The sequence below is a fragment of the Protopterus annectens genome, chromosome 14.part0, assembly GCF_019279795.1.
Source record: "Protopterus annectens isolate FY-2018-M chromosome 14.part0, PAN1.0, whole genome shotgun sequence".
NCBI lineage: Eukaryota > Metazoa > Chordata > Ceratodontiformes > Protopteridae > Protopterus > Protopterus annectens.
The window spans coordinates 455226490-455245856 of NC_056748.1; the positions used below are offsets into that span (position 1 = coordinate 455226490).

General features: G+C 44.5%; 1 long non-coding RNA gene across 1 annotated transcript in view; it reads right to left on the bottom strand.

Moving 5' to 3' along the window:
• Nucleotides 1–1530: 1530 nt before the first annotated feature.
• The window catches only part of LOC122789037, an 81878-nt gene continuing 64041 nt past the window's right edge, over nt 1531–19367 (bottom strand). The window contains exon 2 of the long non-coding RNA XR_006362764.1: nt 1531–2551. This is a non-coding gene — a long non-coding RNA (uncharacterized LOC122789037). The remainder of the gene's footprint in view (nt 2552–19367) is intronic.

The window sequence follows — 19367 nt, forward strand, 5'->3', positions numbered from 1 at the left end:
GTCAAGAAGTCCAGACATCAGAGTTTTATACTTCTTATTGTCTAAAAAATGCATGTTGATGCAGAAGGTGTTGTTCTATTAACTTTTTAAGTGAATTAGATTAATATTTAAAAATTGTTCCTGATGTTGATTCTTTATTCTGCTATTATATTTGGCATTGTGCTGAATTTTTCAGCAAAGAAGTTGAGAGTTATAGTATCTGGTGTTCTGACAGTATTTATAAAACTCCCAGAAAGGGAAAACCACCCCTGATGATTCAAAACATTGTCTCATCTTAAAATTCAAGGTTTGTACTGAGATCATTCAGTCTGGGCCACTAATCTCTCTAGTGCTTACCTTGCTCATGTTCGTTATCATTTAAATCCTAACAGGGTCATACCACAGCCCCATTCGGGTTAAAGATCGTAATCAGGAAATTAGTGCATTTTTTCTCCTCATTTTTACCCACCCAGCAGCAGCTTTTTTGGGGGGCCATCTTAAAGGGCCCCCCTGCAGTCATGGGTATTGCAGATATTTAAGGCTAGCTATGTTGTTAGTTTTAGTATACAGAATGTCCATCAGTAGGATTTAACTAAGTTAGAAGCACTATGTCAGTGGTAAAATATGTAATTGAATTGTGAAGCCTGTTACTTGATAAAACAATGATACTACAATCAAAGATATCTTTGAATTTTAAAGGAGATATAAATAACGGTTATTACACACCTGTTTTTTAAGTATACAAGACTGGTGTACTAGGTTTTGTTGGTTTGACAGACCTGTTGCAAAATATCAAGATAAGATAAGTTGCTGTGGTTGGGGCCCCCCAGGAACAGGGGGCCCCCAGCGACTGCAGGGTTCGCTGGTGCCTAAAGCCGGCTGTGAGCTTAAGTAAAGTTCATGCAGACACTGTACTTGTCACAAAGATAAGCTCAGCTGTTATGTTATTTAATTTCCAAGTCCACAAACATTTATCCTTGCATAGCTGTTGTATTTACATAATGTCTCACTTCACAAAAAAATATTCTTGCAATAAGAAGAAACCTATAATGTTACTGGCTTGTGTCTCTGATTCTCATTGGAACTGTGCACTAGTATCTTAAAACTGCTGTACTAGCAAAAATTAAATACTGTATGATCTAATGTACTTTAATCACATTTTGAATTATCAGCTAGTATTTGGACATGGTTATTTAATGTATACGCACTTCACCATGCTAAGTTGCACTGCTCATCTCTACTAGTTCTTTGATTTCAGTAGCTATGTCTTAGCTGAAAATGGTCTCACTGTGCATCCTGACCACACACCTGCACAAACCAACAAATAAACATGAAGCTATCTGGTGCACAATACTCAGAAGTTTCACATGTGAAGTGCATTTTGCCTACTGACACTACTTGGTTAAGAAAGTTCAGTAAAGAAGAAACTCCATAAAATTTCTATAGGCAGAAATTTCACACCCAAGTTGTTAATCAGAATTTTCAAACACAATTTATATTCTTCTGACAAACATCTGAGAAAGGTCTGCCTTCAGAAATAACAATGTACAGTTTCAGAAGCACAAACATCACATGCTTTTTATTTCACTTCTTTGCTGAAACTGTTTAAACATCTAAACATTTTATGCATCTGTCAAGATGGTGCTGTATCATGATATTTGCTACCTGCTTACTTTCATATAAAGGATTCTGTGTTTAATGGGATAGCCAGTCTCTGAAGGAAGAGACACAAATGGGTTGGGGATGTTAATGGAGAAGCTCAAGGTGGGGTTCTGGGACAGCTTTGATAGAAGACAGATGTGGTCGGAACCCCCCCAAAAAAAAAAAAATCTACATGCTATATACAATAAAATGGATAAATGCATAAATCAAAACAAACAACATACACATAAAAAATCATCCATAACAACACAGATTTAAAACATGATGGAGATTTTCACAGAGTAACACATGTTGCTGTATGCATATTTATTCAGGCAGTCAAGAAAACTCCTAAGCAGGCAGCAGCAAAAGGATATCCTGAAAGAGGCTTTGGTCTCACTTGCCCTAATCAGGGTAAGTAGCTGACTACACAAAAGTATAGCTAAAAGGATAAAAACACATCTGCCCAAAGTTTATGTGTGGTTCCGGGAATAAATAGGAGCCCCAAACATGACTATATAAGTCAACAACTAGGGACACAGGGCATAACAAGCTCTTTAAAGTAGATAGGACCCAGACTGTGCTATGATCATTGAGTGACTAACAACATTTTAAATACTGATCTAGCCACAATGGGCAGCTAGTCCAAATCCCACAGCAATGGGTAACATGATGCAATTCCATAGATCCAGTCAAAACATGGGCTACAGAATTCCAGACTTACTGCAAATAAGTGAAATCATTACCCTGGAGGCCCACTTTAAAAGCATACTGGAGCTGTGACTTTTCTAACAAGGTGTCTTAGAAATACAGATTATCAGAGAAACTTAGTATCATACAGAAACAGCAACAGTTGAAAGACAGCCATGGAGTGAATTTTTGTTGCGATGTCAAGTCACTCTGTTCAGGGGATGAGTCACAAACTGGAGAACTGGAAAACAAACACAGAGATGTATGATTCAGTTGCAGGTCATTTGAAATCCTTTCCAAACAAAATTTTATCTGCAGTACTCCAAGCTACAAATATCGTTAATCCAGATGAGGGTTACACAGCAAAGAGACATCTGAATCTTAGCTGGCTATGTTACAAGACAAACAGGCAGTCATAATATCTGTTAGTTGTAATAGATGATATTCATAGCAATCAGCTGCTAGCAATTGATGAAATTCATTAAACTGACTGGCTTCAAGCCAAAAGAAAGTTATATGTACAACATACTTCACAGGCAAGCTTTACAACACTTACTAGAAAAATCACTTTCCAGCTCATCTATAAAATAAACAAAACACACTTGTCATCTACAAATTAATAAATGAAATTGTTTTCCTCAGTCTTTTCTCATCTTCATATGAATGAAACACATTGAGGACATCTTTTGTTTGGATGTGAGCACTTCCAGATTCCAGATAGAAATTTTCAATGACTCATTAATTTTAAAGTGGATGAAAACATTTCCCGGTCAAGTCGCTATATTGTTTTTGGCATCACAAAGTTTGTCTTTAACAAATGGCACAGACCTATCTATGTATAGTGTTTTTTAGAAAAAATAAAAACCTCTCATCATGTGAGCATGATATTTGCATGCACCATTAAGGGGCTGACAGAAGACAAGAAATTGAAGCCCTGGACATTGAAAGTTTCATTACTTTAATGCTAAGTACTGAACTGACATTATAAATTATATTGGTTTAATAAATTATTCTGTTTCCCTTCTGGCCATGATTCCTACATGAAGGTTTAATTAGAAGGCTAATACTTACCTGATGAATATTCACATTGAAACTATGTTAGCAATAATTAGACAGTCTAGTCATTCAGGGAAAAATAAAACAAAATTAGTTTCCCTGGTTCTCAGATGACAGATGTATGTCTTTTAACATTTCAAACAGCCACTTTTCAGGACAGTATAATTTCAGGAATAGTGTAACATGTTTCTAGAAAGTTCAGTCCCAGTTAGATTATCATTTTCAGCTACACAACAGTGATTATGAATTTCTAATGCTAGACCAAGTGGCTATACACCCATACAAATGAATGGACTACTATCATTCTCATATGGTTGCATACGTGCTGAATGCCTGAGGGGAAATTGGTTTCTTTGCCAATATGCTGCTGTTATAACCAATAAGATTTTGCATTTGCTGGATATGCACACTATATGATCGAACGCACTTGCATTAAGCAGACTTTTAGATATAGAGTAACTGACAGTAACTATGTTCACAAGCATTTGTTCCTAAGACATGACAGAAAATTCTCAGTTAATCCGAAGGTATGATGCAAGTATTCAATTTTACTTTGCCCAGGAAAAGCAGTTGCAATTGTTAAAGAAGTTACATACCTCTCAGCTGTACAGATTTTCGCAGAATGTCCAGATTTTGTTTAATATGTTGGTGCATTTTTCATAAAATTGTGATTTTCTGGCAAAAAACTGCCAAGTCATTAAAGATTGAGGTAAAAAAATTATAGACATTTGAGTTTCCAGATGTCATACCCTTCAGAAAATTTAAGCTAATATAAAACCTGTTATTCTATCAACTTTCAAACTTTGTAAGAACAATATTTAAAATCTGTCCCTATTTCTGGGCCTTTTTCCACCATTATGTATGGCTTTGTGCAGACTTCTTGTCCCAAGAAGTTGACAGGTATGTCTTAATACCTCATCTGATATATGGCCTCCCAATTAACTGTTACTATACACTGCATAAACATCAGCTTTTTTTCAGTAACTTCTTACTAAAACTTGCTGATCAATGCCTTTAGCTCTCCAGAAGGAATACATCTGCAGCACAATAAGGAAGGTTGGGTAGTTTCGATTCACAGGTATGACAAATCACATTCTCTGTACCATAGCACAAGCATCGGTTTATACACGAGTTTTCACAACTTTCTAGGAGGTTGGTGGTCAGAAACGATCATGACATGATGATATTATTAGCTAATAATGTAAAGTACCAGAGTTCAAGGATGCCTGTCAGTAAAATGATTATGGGCCAGATTCAGGAAGGCTTACACGGAGTTCAAGAGTAGTGTAAGCCTCCGTGTAAGCCTCCCGATTCAGGAACAGCCCAAATCTCCGTGTAAGAGACAGCTAACACGTCTCTTACACGGACTGGGCGTGGAAATGCTCAATACCTCATTTGCAGCTCAAAGATATGCAAATGAGGTATCTGAGTGATCCACGAAGCAGAAACCAGTCCGTGTAACGGACGTGTTAGCTGCAGAAATGTACTCAGCTGACAACTGAGTACATTTCTGCAAAATTAAAAACGGAGCTATGTCAGCTCCAAATAAAGGGTGCATTTGTTTCATTAAGCATGCCAATGGCCAAATATGTGGCCATTGGCATGAAAAACTTTTGCAAAAATATGTTATATAACTTTTTTTTTTTTCACGGGATTTTGAGGTTTAACTGCAGCGCACACCCGCGCAAACGGGGTGCGCTACCTAAAACTAAAAACCGAAGCTTATAAGCCCACAATTGTGGGATTTATGTATTACATGGAATGTCAATGGAGGGACTTGCAGACCAAAAACAATATGGCCTCTGTTTAGTGGTTGTCAAGGGGGGGAAGCTCCGTGTAAGACATGTAACTAGTCATTACTAGGCAATCCTATGTAAATGAGGGTTACAATACTGAATCACACTGCTACATAGGTAATGAGCACTTTCTGAGTAGTGTAAGAGTTAGAGAAGGGAGAGGAACAGAGTAAGAGGTAGGTGACATCACGGGGGGGAAGGATAGATACAACTGTACCAGATTGGAGGGCAATGTAAGGTGAAAGATGACAGACAGACTTCAGGGAGGGAGGTGTGTCCCAACAGAACACTAGGAAAGTCAAGAAATTGAAGGTTTACGCTATCCCTACACTCAAAGTTTCTTGAAATACATGCATGCGCGCGTGTGCGCGCCTGTAAGGCAGGCTCAACATATGGGAGTGTGTTGCAAACCGTTTACAACGGTTTGCGCGGGCGTGCATGTGTGTGAGGCAGTGTGCGCGCGTTTTAACATGACTCAGCCTAGTTCACACCGTGTAGGGATGTGTGTGTGCGTTTAAGTGACTGTGAGCGTGTTTAAGCTGGTGTGCACATTGCTCCCTCTCAGGAAATAGAGAGGAAACAGGAAACAACTAAAATACACGGAAACTGCCAGAGGATACTGCTGCAGTTAATTGTTGGAAACAATTGGAAGCAGGCAATTATGCAGGCAGACTAGAAGCCCAACCCAGCATTTAAAACACTGCAAAGAGCAGTGCAGGGTGTTTCTCAGAAGAGATACTGCAAGAAAGTAAGCTATCAGAATTGAAAACTGAAAAAAGCTGAACTCAGAGCAGAAATGCTAGGGGCTGCCATAGCTGTTATAATCAGGCAAAGGCGAATTGCTGAGGGTGGTGACAATGCAGATGCTGACAGACAACCCAGAGTGAGGAGAAGGAGAAGAGTATACAGGCCCAGGGTCACCTACCATGGGTTACATGAGCTGGAGATAGTAGAGCGCTACAGAGTGGACAGAGACCTTCTGCAGCAGATTGTTGAGCTGTGCAGGCCACATCTCACACACAGAACCAACAGAGGGGAACCCATCCCAGTGGAAACCAAGGTATGTGTTGGCCTAAGAATACTAGCAACAGGTACCTTCCAGAGACCAACTGGTGATATGATGGGGATATCACAGGCATCAGCCTCCAGGGTACTGCACCAGTTCCTGGATGCCATGTCAGCACATGTCGGTGATCATATATATGTCCCTAATGACCGTGAGGTTGTGGCCAGCAATATGTGTCTCTTCCAGCAAATAGCGGGATACCCTGAGGTGCTGGGTGCAATAGACTGCACGCACGTACGCATCAAAGCAACAGCTGGTGAGCGGGGTAGAGTCTACATTAACCGCAAGGGATACCCCTCCATCAACTGTCAGGTCGTGTGTGATGCCCAGGGCATAATAATGAATGTGTGCGCTGGCTGCCCTGGGAGCTACCACGATTCCCACATCTGGCATCTGACGCAGCTGTACCAATCATTTGCCAGTGGGGACTTCCCACACGGACACCTAGTGGGGGATGCAGGTTATGCACTTGAGCCGTGGCTGATGACACCCATCAGAAATGCACACACACCTGAACAGGAATGCCATAATGAGGCACACGCACAAACACGTAATGTCATAGAGCGTGTGTTTGGGCTGCTCAAGTCACGGTTCCGGTGTCTGGACACATCTGGTGGAGCCTTGCAGTACACACCAACTACATGTACCCAAATGGTCATGATATGTGCTATGCTACATAATATGATCCTGCGGAAACAGCTGCAGCAGGACCAGCACAGGGCTGGGCCTAACATCCCCCCACCATTGCCAAGGCCACCACAGGCAGAGGGTGACTCAGAGGAGGAACAACCTGACCTTGTCCCAGTAGGCAGAAGGAGGCATGCCCAGTATGCCCTGGCCTTGGCAAAGAGGCAACGCATAGCACATACACTTGGTCAGTAGGAACACTGGGACTGATACCCGCTCTGACTCACTCATATAGTAACAGGGATGCCTAACATGACTCAACCTGCTTCCAAACATGTACAGGGAGTGTAGTATGTGCATCCGACAGATGCAGCCCTGCAGCCCCACCTGAGGCATGAATGCCATGTGTTAAGTAATGTAATACCATGTACCATATGCACACCTGAGGACCTGACTAACATCCACCCTCACCAATCATAAACCACAAAAAATACAAACCTAACTCATAGGTACCACAAGGGATAGTAACCTAGATGTAATGCTACCCAATGCCAGAAGTATAAATGCGTGCAGTGTAAATGCACACAGTACAGAGAATGTAGACATCAGTGCTGTAATAGAAAACAGGGTCAAAGCCCACATCAGCACCCTGACACTACCAGGTCACACCTCTGTCCTAATAGCAGGAACAGCCCCAGGCCTACTCTGGCAACGTGAGTGTCAAATGAAATATTACTGTCAACCTGGGTGCCCAGGTCCCTGATAACCTCTTTTGTGCTTAGAGGATTGCCACCTAGATGGGAACTAGGGGTAACCCTGTTGTTCCCAAAGGGTATGACTATGCATTGTTTAGCGTTTAATGTAAGGCCATGGCTCTGGCACCAGTTATCTGTGTCTATGAGACCCTTCTGAAGGATGTCTGTGTCAGATGGGTTTCCAACTATGGTTCCCAGTTTGCAGTCATCTTCAAACTTTGTCAGCCATAATCCTCCTGTGTTTGATTGTACTTCTGAAAAGTAGATGATGAACAAAAGTGGGCCCAGGACTGAGCCCTGTGGGACACCACTTGTGACAGCTCTGGAGTGTGACATGGCACCAGCAACTTTGACCCTGTGTGTTCTGTCACTTAGACAGTTTGCAACCCATCCTGTGATGTATGGGCTCACATTTAAGCTGGTGATGTTTTCAATGATACCCGAGTGGGGTATTGTGTCGAAAGCCTTTGCCAGGTCAAGGTAGGCTGTGTGGACTGCCTTGCCCACGTCAATGGCCTGGGTGACTGTCATGAAAAAGTCAACCAAGTTTAAAAGGCATGATCTGCCCTTGACAAAGCCAAACTGGATTGGATCCAACATCTGCAAGTCCCCTATGTCTTCATTTATCATTCCCATTATGATCCTCTCCATAGCTTAGCAGACCAGGCTTGTCAAGCTGATGGGATGGTAGTTTCCGGGGTTGGTGGAGGCACCACCTTTGTGAAGTGGGTCCACCATTGCTGTATGCCACTCCTTGGGCACATATCCTGAGGTGAGGCTAAGATTAAACAGCTGCCCTAACTGCAGGTGTAATTCCTCATTGAGTTCATGGAGCACACAACTGGGGACACCACCTGGTCCAATGGATAAAGTGTTTTCCGCCTTTGATAGAGCAGTTCTCACCCCAGCATTGGAGATGTTTGGGGGGGCTACAATCCTCTGGTGTAGATTCCCCTCCAGTTGGGGGGAGGCGGAGGGAGAAATCCGCACTGAACCTGTCAGCCAGTATGTTGGCAATGTCTGTAGGTTCAGTGATATTTACATAATTCCGAACTAATTCTGAGCATATCTGGAAGTTCCCTCCCAAGTGTCAAACATAGGTAAAAAAGGCCTCATGATTGTCCCTTGAGTCCTGAGCAGGTTTACTTCCAAAACTTGCCTTGGATGATTGTATGGGGGAACCCAGTGTTTTACTCATAATGAGCAGGGGTGTCTTCCCTTCTACGGATGTCGCTCTATGTTGTAGTAGCTCCTTCCTTTTGTTGTAGAGCTTGTTTATGGCTGGGGTCCACCAGACTGGATGCTTGCCTGTGGTACAAAGATTCTTTGTTTTGTTTGGGATTGCTTGATCCATGCAGTCCTGGAGGTGCTGGTAGAAGGCATTTGTAAGTGATACAGCGGCTTGGGTAATGGTGTCCGCTGGCTTGGGGGCCTTGAAAGAGACCACACCAGTCCTTAGAAATGTGAAGTCAGCATTTGAGACGGTCTTCACTGTTTGTTTTTCCATCTGGGGTGTGGGTGGGATGTGGACTCCCACTGAGATTAGTTCATGATCTGATCTCACCAATGATGGGTATACTGCTGGTGTTGAACAGTGTGACCCCATGTTCGTGATGATGAGTTCTAGTATGTTGTCTCCACTTGTGGGGATGGTGACCAGTTGTTCCATGGCATTTGAGTGTATGAACTCTTGGAACCTTTGGGTTAGAGTGTTAGGGCTTGACTAGTGATCCTAGTCTATATTTGGATAGTTGGAATCACCCAGTATGATGGTGTTTGGAGATACAGTTATCCCCTCCAGTGTTTTCGGACAGCTGTGTGAGGTACCTGAGTTTGAGAGGGTGGCATGTAACATGCTACAAACTGCAGAGCAGTCTTGCCTACGGTTACTGGCACCTGGATGGTCTCCGATGCATCGTGTGTTGCCACCAACCTTGAGGTGAGGGTGTCCTTGATGAATATGGACACCCACCCTCCTTTCCTGGTGTTGTCCGGATTTTGGTGCCGGAACGCATGATATGAGGTAACACCCGATAGTGCCGGGGTGCTGTCAGAAGCCGTGAACCAGGTTTCAGGCACAGCACAGACATCAATGTGCTACATACTGAGAAGGGCGTCGAGTGTGTGCAGCTTGAGGTTGAGACCTCTAGCATTGAGCAGCATTACCCTTAGTGTCTTTCCTTTTCTGTGTTCTAGGGTGGTAGGTGTAGAATATGATTCTTGCATAAAAAAGGCACAATGGGGGTGGCAAGAGCATCATCCGAAATCCGGAAGCCCAGGGGTGACAGGTGCAAGCCGTCCCTTGCAAATCAGCGTGGCCTGTCCAGCATGTCATCCCAGGCAGACAGACATTGGACCCCCTTTGAATGACACCATAGTTTAAGCAAATTATTACAGCTGATCATCTCGTCTCTGTTTATGTGGCATCATACTTGGTGAAGGTAGTGTACTGCTCAAGGTCAGGGTCATACCTGCCTGGCCTACATAATCAGAGGGATCCTCTATGTCTCTTTCCATGTAGTCCAGGGAGGTACATCTCAGGTCGTTCACACCAGCATGGATAATGACTGGGTCAGACTTGTACTTGCAGTTGAGTGACCTGAGTGCTTGCATTATGTGGTGGATTCCAGTGCCCGATAGGCAGCTTACTGTGACCTCCTCCGTACTCGATCTGGTGAGCGGGACGTCAGTGTGTCTGACTATGGAGTCACCTATGACAAGTGTGTCTGGCATTGTGTTTGGCCTTAAGGGCTGTGACTGTTTGGCACACTGACTCTGTGGTCTATGTGTTGCATGTGCTGTGCCCTGTGGAGGCAGTTGTGTGGGTGTCTGCTGTGGTGGCCGCTGCTGTTTTGGTAGAATTCTGATCAGAGCCTCCGAGTATGTCTTTGTGTGTCTATATGTATGCTTTTAAGTTGTGATAGTGCTATGTGAGACTGGGTTTGTGATGTGTGTGGTTACCTTCACCTTCTCTCTGGTCTTGCTAGTCCTATGTTGAGAGAGCTCAGCCTCCACTTTGGCTATATAGTTGCATCTCTCACATGTATGTGTGTTCTATGGGAGAAGGAGAGGGTTGTCAGCGTACATGAGGCAATTGTAACATTGCCTCAATATTCGCAGGTTCACCAGCTGAGCAGGAGAGGACACTAGCAACTGATCCCTAGACATGCTAGAAGGAATAGACAAAACAATGTTGGAATACAGTGAGATATCAAGCACCCCAAACCACATCATAGTGCTTGACTGACAATACCTACACATACACCATAGTTTCATAGTGTCATAGTTTACTAGTAGGCTATCCGCCCTAGTGCATGTATATGCCTAGCCATAGTGATGTGGCTATTGCCACCCCTTATAGTGGTAATAAGTGTACAGAATAGATTCCAAATATTGTGCCTCTGACTTAGTAGTGACACATTATGACCTCCTTACGTAATTGAATAACATGACTGTGCCTCTGTCTAGTCTGTGCCTCTGTCTCATATGCAGTTGTCCAGATGTCTCTTGAAGAGAGTCAGTGAGGGACTCTGTCCAACATGAACTGGGATACTCTGCTAGAGTGTGAGATGCCTCTGAGTTATGACTCTGTCCCTCCAGCATGTCCTATACATGTATGTGCTGAGGTTCAAATCTTCAGCTCTCATGGTTCTGGTGGATTTGGATTGCTTGCAGTGGAGCATGTCCACCAAATCCTGATTGGACATGGTCTTGTATGTCAGGCATAGGTCACCTGTAAGTATGCGGTATGACACTGAATAAAGCTGGGTTTCCTCTATTCTGGAAGCATATGACATGTGTAGACCCTGATCTTCATGGTAAGGTACTTTTGGGGTCTCTCCAGCTGTTGCAAGTGCTGGGTGAGGTACATACCAAATGGGGCTTTGTATTCAATCATGGGCCTGATAAGGGAGAAGTATAGTGGTACAATGACCTCCTATGATCTGGATGGAAAACCCTCCATGATAAGGTGGCCAAGATAGATAGTCTTTCTAACCACTTTGGCAACATGGGTGTCAAACGAGATGTCACTATCTACACGTGTCCCCAGGTGTCTGATTTGTTTTCTGTGCTCAGTGGGTTGCTGTCTATGTATTGATCTGTGGGTACTTTGTTCCTCCCAAAGGGATGACTACACATCAGTTGCATTCAGTTTCAGGCCATGAGTCTGGCACCAGCTATCCGTCTTTGTGACGGCATTCTGTAGGATGTGTGTGCCGGCTGATGTATTCACTATGGTGCCAAGGTTGCAGTCATCTGCAAACTTTGTCAGCCACAACCCTCCTATGTTTGCTTTCACATCTGAAAAGTAAATACCAATTAAGAGGGGTCCCAGGACACATCCTTGTGGGACACCACCTGTGACTGGCTTTGAATCCGACAAGGCACCTGCAATGTTGACTTTATGGGTTCTGTTTCCTAGCCATTTTGCAACCTATCCTGTGACATATGGTGTTATATGTCAGCTGTTGAGCTTGTCTATGATGCCTGAGTAGGGTATTGTGTCACAGGCCTTAGCCAAGTGCAAGTAGGCTGTGTGGACTGTGTAGCCCTCATCAATGGCCCTACTGACAGTTTCATAGTAGTCAACTAGGTGCAAAAGGCAGGATCTGCCCTGTACAAAGCTGAACTGGGTGGGATCAAGGGTCTGTAGGTCAGCAATGTCTCTGTGTAAGAGCTCCATAATGACTCTTCCCATAGCTTTGCAGACAAGGCTGGTTAAGCTTGTGTGGTGGTAGTTGCCATGGTCTGTGGAGGCATCTCCTTTGTGGAGTGGGACCACTGTTGCCGTGCGCCAGTGTTCAGGTACATATCCTGTAGCAAGGCTAAGGTTAAATAGCATTTGTATATACGGGTCCAGCTCCTTCTGGAGTTCACATAGCATGCAACCGGGGATACCATCAGGTCCCATTGATGCTGTGTACTTGTCTTTGCTGAGTGCGGCTCTCACATGGACATCCAAGATGACAGTGAGGTTACATACAGCTGTGATAACTATCTTCTTTTGGGGGTGAGGGGGGGTAAATCGCACTGAAGCTGTCTGCCGGAATGTTGCCAATATCTGTCAGGTCACTGGAATATATGTTGTTGTGTACCAACTCTGAGCATATCTGAGGGTTCCTAACCAGGTGTCTGGCATAACTGAAGAAAGCAGTGTGGTTACCTTCATTGTCTTTGGTGATTTATGTCCCCAAGTTGACCTTGCATGTCTTTATGACATAATGTAGCTTTCTACTAGTGCTAATCACAGCTGTCTTCCCTTTTGGAGATGTAGCTCTGTCTTGCATTAGTATCCCTCATCTGTTATACAGTTTGTTTATGGCTGTGGTCCACCAGACAGGCCACATTCCCTTTGTGGAGAGGGTCCTGTTTTTATTTGTGATTGCATGGTCCATGCTTTCTGACATCTAGCTAAGGGGAGGTCATTGTGGTTCTGCAGTTATCTTTCATCAGCATTAGAAATGACCACAACAGCCCCTGTGGGGTGTACCTCATGCAGACACATCCAGCAACTGTAAAGTCCACAACAGTACCTCACCAGGAGTATGAAAGAGCTGGAACACATGTAATGTGTCGCCTGATTAAACAGAGTGCAGCTCCACACACTGCCATGCTGTCCATCCAGACGCAAGATGTGCCTGATGTTGAAAGCCATGTCCAAGCTGGAATCAATGCACATGCTGCACCTTGTACAATCTGAATGGCAGGGAGCTATGCACATGAGGGACCTGAACCCCAGCACTGACATGCATAGGACAGGCTGTACTGCATTATCCATAACACAGAAGCCACCCCCACGCATGAGTAAACTACCAGTACAGGTTATCCGTAGAGTCACTCGTTGATTCCCCTCAACAGGAATCCTAATGAGTGGATGGGAGATGGTAGGTTTACCCTGGGTATCAATGTTATGTCACAGGTAGACAGAGGCACAGTATACTAAACAAGACATATGTCATGGCAAACTACACTTACAATGTGTTGACGGACAAACACACTCTCCGACTAGCATTAGAAATGGCCTAGGACACATCGGTAGTGTTTGCCAGTGTACACCCATGTTGTGGAATACACTACTGATGTTGGATGAGGCTGTTGTAAGTAGTTCACATCTGAACATAATGCAACATGGTCAGATAGGTTCATAGGTACATAGGGTTATACTAGGCTATCTTCCCTAAGGCAGGTATAAGCCTAGCCCAGAGTTTGTTGGCGTACACCACCCCTTATATGGAAACAGTACTGTGCCCATTATTTTGTCGTGCCTCTCTCCAGCAGTGACACAGTGACGATCCCCGGGTTAAACGTATGACCTCCCATCCACAGGTCAAGATACCTCTTGAACACAGCCAGCAAGGTGCTCTGCCTCACATGGACCGGGATTGTATTCCACAGCATAGGGAGTCTCCGAGTGACAACTCCATCACTCCAACATGTCCAACACATCCATGCTAAGGTGTAAGTCACTTGCACTACTGGTTCAGGTGGATCTGCCGATTCTGAGGTGGAGCATGTCCATTAATCCCTGTTTGGACATGGCCTTGCATGTCAGGCACATGTCACCTCTAAGCAGACGGTATGCGACTGAATAGAGCAGGAGTGTCTTCAATCTGGCAGCATATGACAGATGTTGGGGTTCCTTTATCCTTTAGGTGGGGGACATTCAGGGTGTCTCCAATTGCTGCAGATGTTGGGTGAGATACATCCAGAATAGGGCATTCTACTCGATCTCCGGTCTGATAAGTGAAGAGTACAGGGGAACAATGACCCACTAGATATGGATGTGAATCCCATCCTGATCAGGTGGGAAATGTAGAAGGTCTTTCTAGCCACTTTAGCAACGTGAGTGTCAGAAGAACGGCGACTGTCAACCTGGGTCCCCAGGTCCATGATAACCTCCTCTGTGCTTAGAGGATTGCCACCTATATGGTAGCTTGGGGTTACCTTGCTTTTCCTAAAGGGTATGTCTACACATGTTGTGCACTTTGACTTCAGGCCATGGCTCTGGCACCAGCTATCAGTTACCGTGAGTCCCTTCTGAAGGATATCCGTGTCTGATGCACTGTCCACTATGGCGCCCAGTGTGCAGTCATCTGCAAACATTGTCAGCCAAAGTCCTCCCATGTTGGCCTGTACTTCTGGGAAGTACATGACAAACAATGGGGGCCAAGGACTGAGCCCTGTGTGACACCACCTGTGACCAGCCTGGAGTCTAACATAGTGCCAGCAACTCTAACCCTGTGGGTCCCGTCCTTAAGCCAGTTTGCAACCCATCTTGTGACATATGGGTTTACATTTCAGTTGTTAGGGTTTTCCACAATACCTGAGTGGGGTATTGTGTTGAAAGTGTTTGCAAGGCCAAGGTAGGCTGTATGGACTGCCTTTCCCCAACAATGGCCTAAGTGACCGTTTTGAAGATGTCAACCAAGTACAAAAGGCATGATCTGCCCTTGACCAAGCCAAACTGGGACGGGTACAATGTCTGCATGTCCCCTATATCTTTGTTTATGAGCTCAATTATGATCCTCTCCATAGCTTTGCAGACTAGACTTGTTAAGCTTATGGGGCAGTAATTACCAGGGTCCGTAGAGGCACCGCCTTTGTGCAGATGTGCACAACTGGACCCTAAACAGGCTGTTGTGCACACTATGGAAATGTAAAGCAGTGATAGGACTAAAGCCCAGGATACTGACCACCACAGTGAAAGTACTGAACCACTACACTATACAGTACTACAGTGTTAGGTCAGTATGAACGGATGTTGACAATTGTGTGCAAAGTATCCCATGCAAAACCTGCAGGCACAGTATACTCCCTGTTGTGTTCACACAAAAAGCATTTGGACAGTAACTACACAACATGGCACAGAACACACAACCATAAACTGGAGGTATTTGTTGAAGGTCACACTCATCCACAAATGTGATGGGCTGCAGAGTTCAACATATGGAAAGCCCACACTGGGCATGCTCACACACTTAGATAAATGAGACATCTTTCACACAACATGCCATGGGAAGGCTGAACTGGGCATGCTCACACACTTGGTCCAAATGTTACTCCTAGCAACTGTGAAAACACACCAGAGAATGCTCATTCCCCTTTCTAGACACTGATCATGTAAGCACCCTATAAGTATATCAGGAGAAAAGGAATCTCTCAGTAATCCGAATCGCGCGCTCTGCTAATGCGTCCGTCTCTAGTGTCATAACATAGTTAGGTAGGGGATTGAATCCAGCAAGTGGCAAGCGTGTGTGAAGGGGTGTAAGTGTGTATGAAAGGAACATCCCTTTTGGCAACTGGGAAAACACACCACAAGATGCTCATTCCACTTTCTAAACTATGATGATGTCAGCACCCTATAAGTATATCAGGGGAAAGAAAATCTCCCAATAATGCGAATAGCACGCTGTACTAATGCGTCCGTCTTTAGTGTCATAACATAGTTAAGTAGGGGATTGAATCCAGCAAGTGTGTGTGAAGGGGGGGTGTGTGTAAGTGTGTATGAACGGAACATCCCTTTTGGCAACTGGGAAAACACACCACAGGATGCTCATTCCACTTTCTAAACTATGATGATGTCAGCACCCTATAAGTATATCAGGGGAAAGGAAATCTCCCAATAATGCGAATAGCGCGCTGTACTAATGCATCCGTCTCTAGTGTCATAACATAGTTAGAGAGGGGTTTGAATCCAGCAAGTGTGTGTGAAGGGGGGGTAAGTGTGTATGATAGAAACATCCCTTTTGGCAACTGGGAAAACACACCACAGGATGCTCATTCCACTTTCTAAACTATGATGATGTCAGCACCCTATAAGTATATCAGGGGAAAGGAATTCTCCCAGTAATGCGAATAGCACGCTGCGCTAATGCGTCTGTCTCTAGTGTCATAACATAATTAGGTAGGGGTTTAAATCCAGCAAGTGTGTGTGAAGGGGGGGGTAAGTGTGTATGACTGCAATATCCCTTTTGGCAACTGGGAAAACACACTACAGGATGCACATACCCCTTTCTAAACGATATCACAATTATGTATGGCTTTTGATTACAGACATGCCACGTGTGTTTTGCCCACACAGAATGCCCATGTGTGCGGGTTGTCCCTCACAATAATGTATGACATTGATTAAACCAGTTATGGCAATGCACACATGATGTATGTGTGTGCCAAATACACATATGTACCTGTGACCTTCAATAGTTACCATGTGTGATGCCTGCCACATGTGAATACATGGTATTTGTACAGGGTAACATTATGACTGTGGTCTTCTGTGCAGGTGCTGCATGTGGGATGTGTATATACAGTGTGAGATGTAGATGCTATCAGCCTAGCAGTGAGGGATACACACCTGGTCTGGGGCATATAGTCTACATGTTGTTGATGTACAGGTGCTGCATGTTTTCACCTGTTGTGGGAGTGGTAAGACGTTATTCCATAGCAATGCAGTGACTGCATGCTAAGAACCATTCAGCTAGGGTGTTGTAGCTACACTAATTCATTAGCATTCAGTAATATGTCAGAATCCCTGGTGAGGATCTGATGCCAACCAAGGTCAGGGGTCTACCAGCCTGTGTCACTTGCTCAGTGATCCCTTCCATGTTCCCTATCATGTATCCCAGTGAGGGACATCCCACATCAGCTGTGGTGGCATGGACAATGACTGAGTCATATGTGTCCATGCATCTGACTGACCTGTATGCTTGTGTTATGTGGTGGACCACAGTGCCCCATGAGCATATCACTGTGACCTACACCTTGTCCAGCCTGGTGAGCATGTTCTCACTGTACTGGACAATAATAGCACCTAACACAACTGCAGCAGTAGTGTTTATAGCTGTACAGACTGTGCTTGTTTGACGCACAGGATTTGTGTGCTATGTGTTATGTGTGCTGTGTGCAGGCCTAATGTATGCCTGTGTGCCAGCTGCAGAGATGTCTGCCAGTCATGCAGGATGCTATCCTTAGGCTCCACAACTGGCCCGGTGTGTTTCCATGCTTGTATTGCTGTCCGTGTAGGTCCACATCAGATTGGTATTGCTGTCACTGTAGTATTTCATGCCACCAGACAGGTTATGCCAGTACTGGGTTCAGAGTGCTTAGTCCACAGTTTGGCCATGTGTTTCCATCTCATACATGTGTTGTACATCCATGGGTAGGGGAGAGGGTTGACTGTGTACATGTGGCAGCTGTGACATTGCTACATGACACACATATTCCACAACTGTACCATAGAGGTGACTGACAACTGACCTTTGCACATGCTACCATAGTATTGAGATTGCATTGGTGATTAACAGCACATAGGGCCAATGGTGAACAAGATACATAGGTCCATAGGTTCATACAGGGATGTCTGCCCAGGGCATGTATCCACCTAGCCAGAATGTGTGTGGCTTTCAACATGCATTGTAAATCTGTCTTGCTATGCCCTTTTCCAAGGTTAGTATACTGTGCCTCTGTCTCACAGTGACACATAAGTGATACCCAGGGTAACCCTACAATGTCACATCCAGTCATTAATATCACTCTTGAAGATAGTCACTGAGTCACTCTGCCAAACCCCTATTTGGATAATATTCAAGAATGAAGGGAGCCTCTGAGTTGTGAATGTGCCCCTCCAGCATGTCCTATGTATATCACTCCTGAGGTTCAAGTCTTTCCAGCGTGTATCCTGATGGGATCTGGATATTCTGAGGTGCAGCATGGCCATTAAGTGAGGGTTTGACATGGCTTTATATGTCAGGCACAGATTGCCTATGAAGAGGCAGTATGCCACTGAGTAGAGCTGCTGTTTCTTTAACCAGTCAGTATGTGGCATCTGTTTGAGCCCTTTGATCCTCTTGTCGAGGTACATATGTGGTATCTCCAGCTGCTGCAGGTGTCTGGTAAGGTGCATGCTGACAGGTTCATCATAGTCAATTATGGGCATGATGAGGGAAGAGTAAAGGGGCACAATGTCCTCCCCTGATCTATATGTGGATCCCATCATGATGATGTGGCCCATATAACATGCTTTCCTAACCACTTTGTCCATGTTGTTGTCAAATGGTAGAATGCTATCAACCTGTGTACCCCAAGGTCCATAATTCCTTCATCTGCACTTAATGGATTAACACATATGTGGTACTTTGTGGTCACTTTGTGTTTGACAAAGGGGATGACTATACGCTTTCTGTCATTCACCTTGAGGCCATGGCTGTGGCACAAGTCGTGTGTTTGCAAGAGGCCCTTTTGGAGGATGCGTGTGTTAGCTGGAGAGTTGATTATGGCATCCGGTTTGCAGTCACCTGCGACTTGCTCAGCCACAGTACTTCCATGTTGGCCTGTACCTATGATAAATATATAATGAACATGACAGCTCCCAGGGCTGAGCCTTGTGGGACACCACTTGTACCAGGTTGGAGGCTGACATGGCTCCAGCAATTCTAGCCATGTGTGTTCTGCCCTTGAGCCACTGTGCAATAACCATAGTGACATAGGGGTTAATACGTACACTGGTGAGCTTCCCTAGAATGCACAAGTGGGGTATTGTATCAAGGCTTATGCAAGGTCCAGGTAGGCTGTGTAGACCTCCTTCCCCTTGACAGTGGCCTTGGTGACTGTTTCAAAGAAATCAAACAGGTTTGAGAGGCAGGATCTGCCATTAACAAAGCCAAACTGTGTATGGTGACATGTCTGTAGGTCCACAATATCTAGATATGTGAGGTTCATGATGATCCTTGCCATAGCTTTGCAGACAAAGCTAGTCAG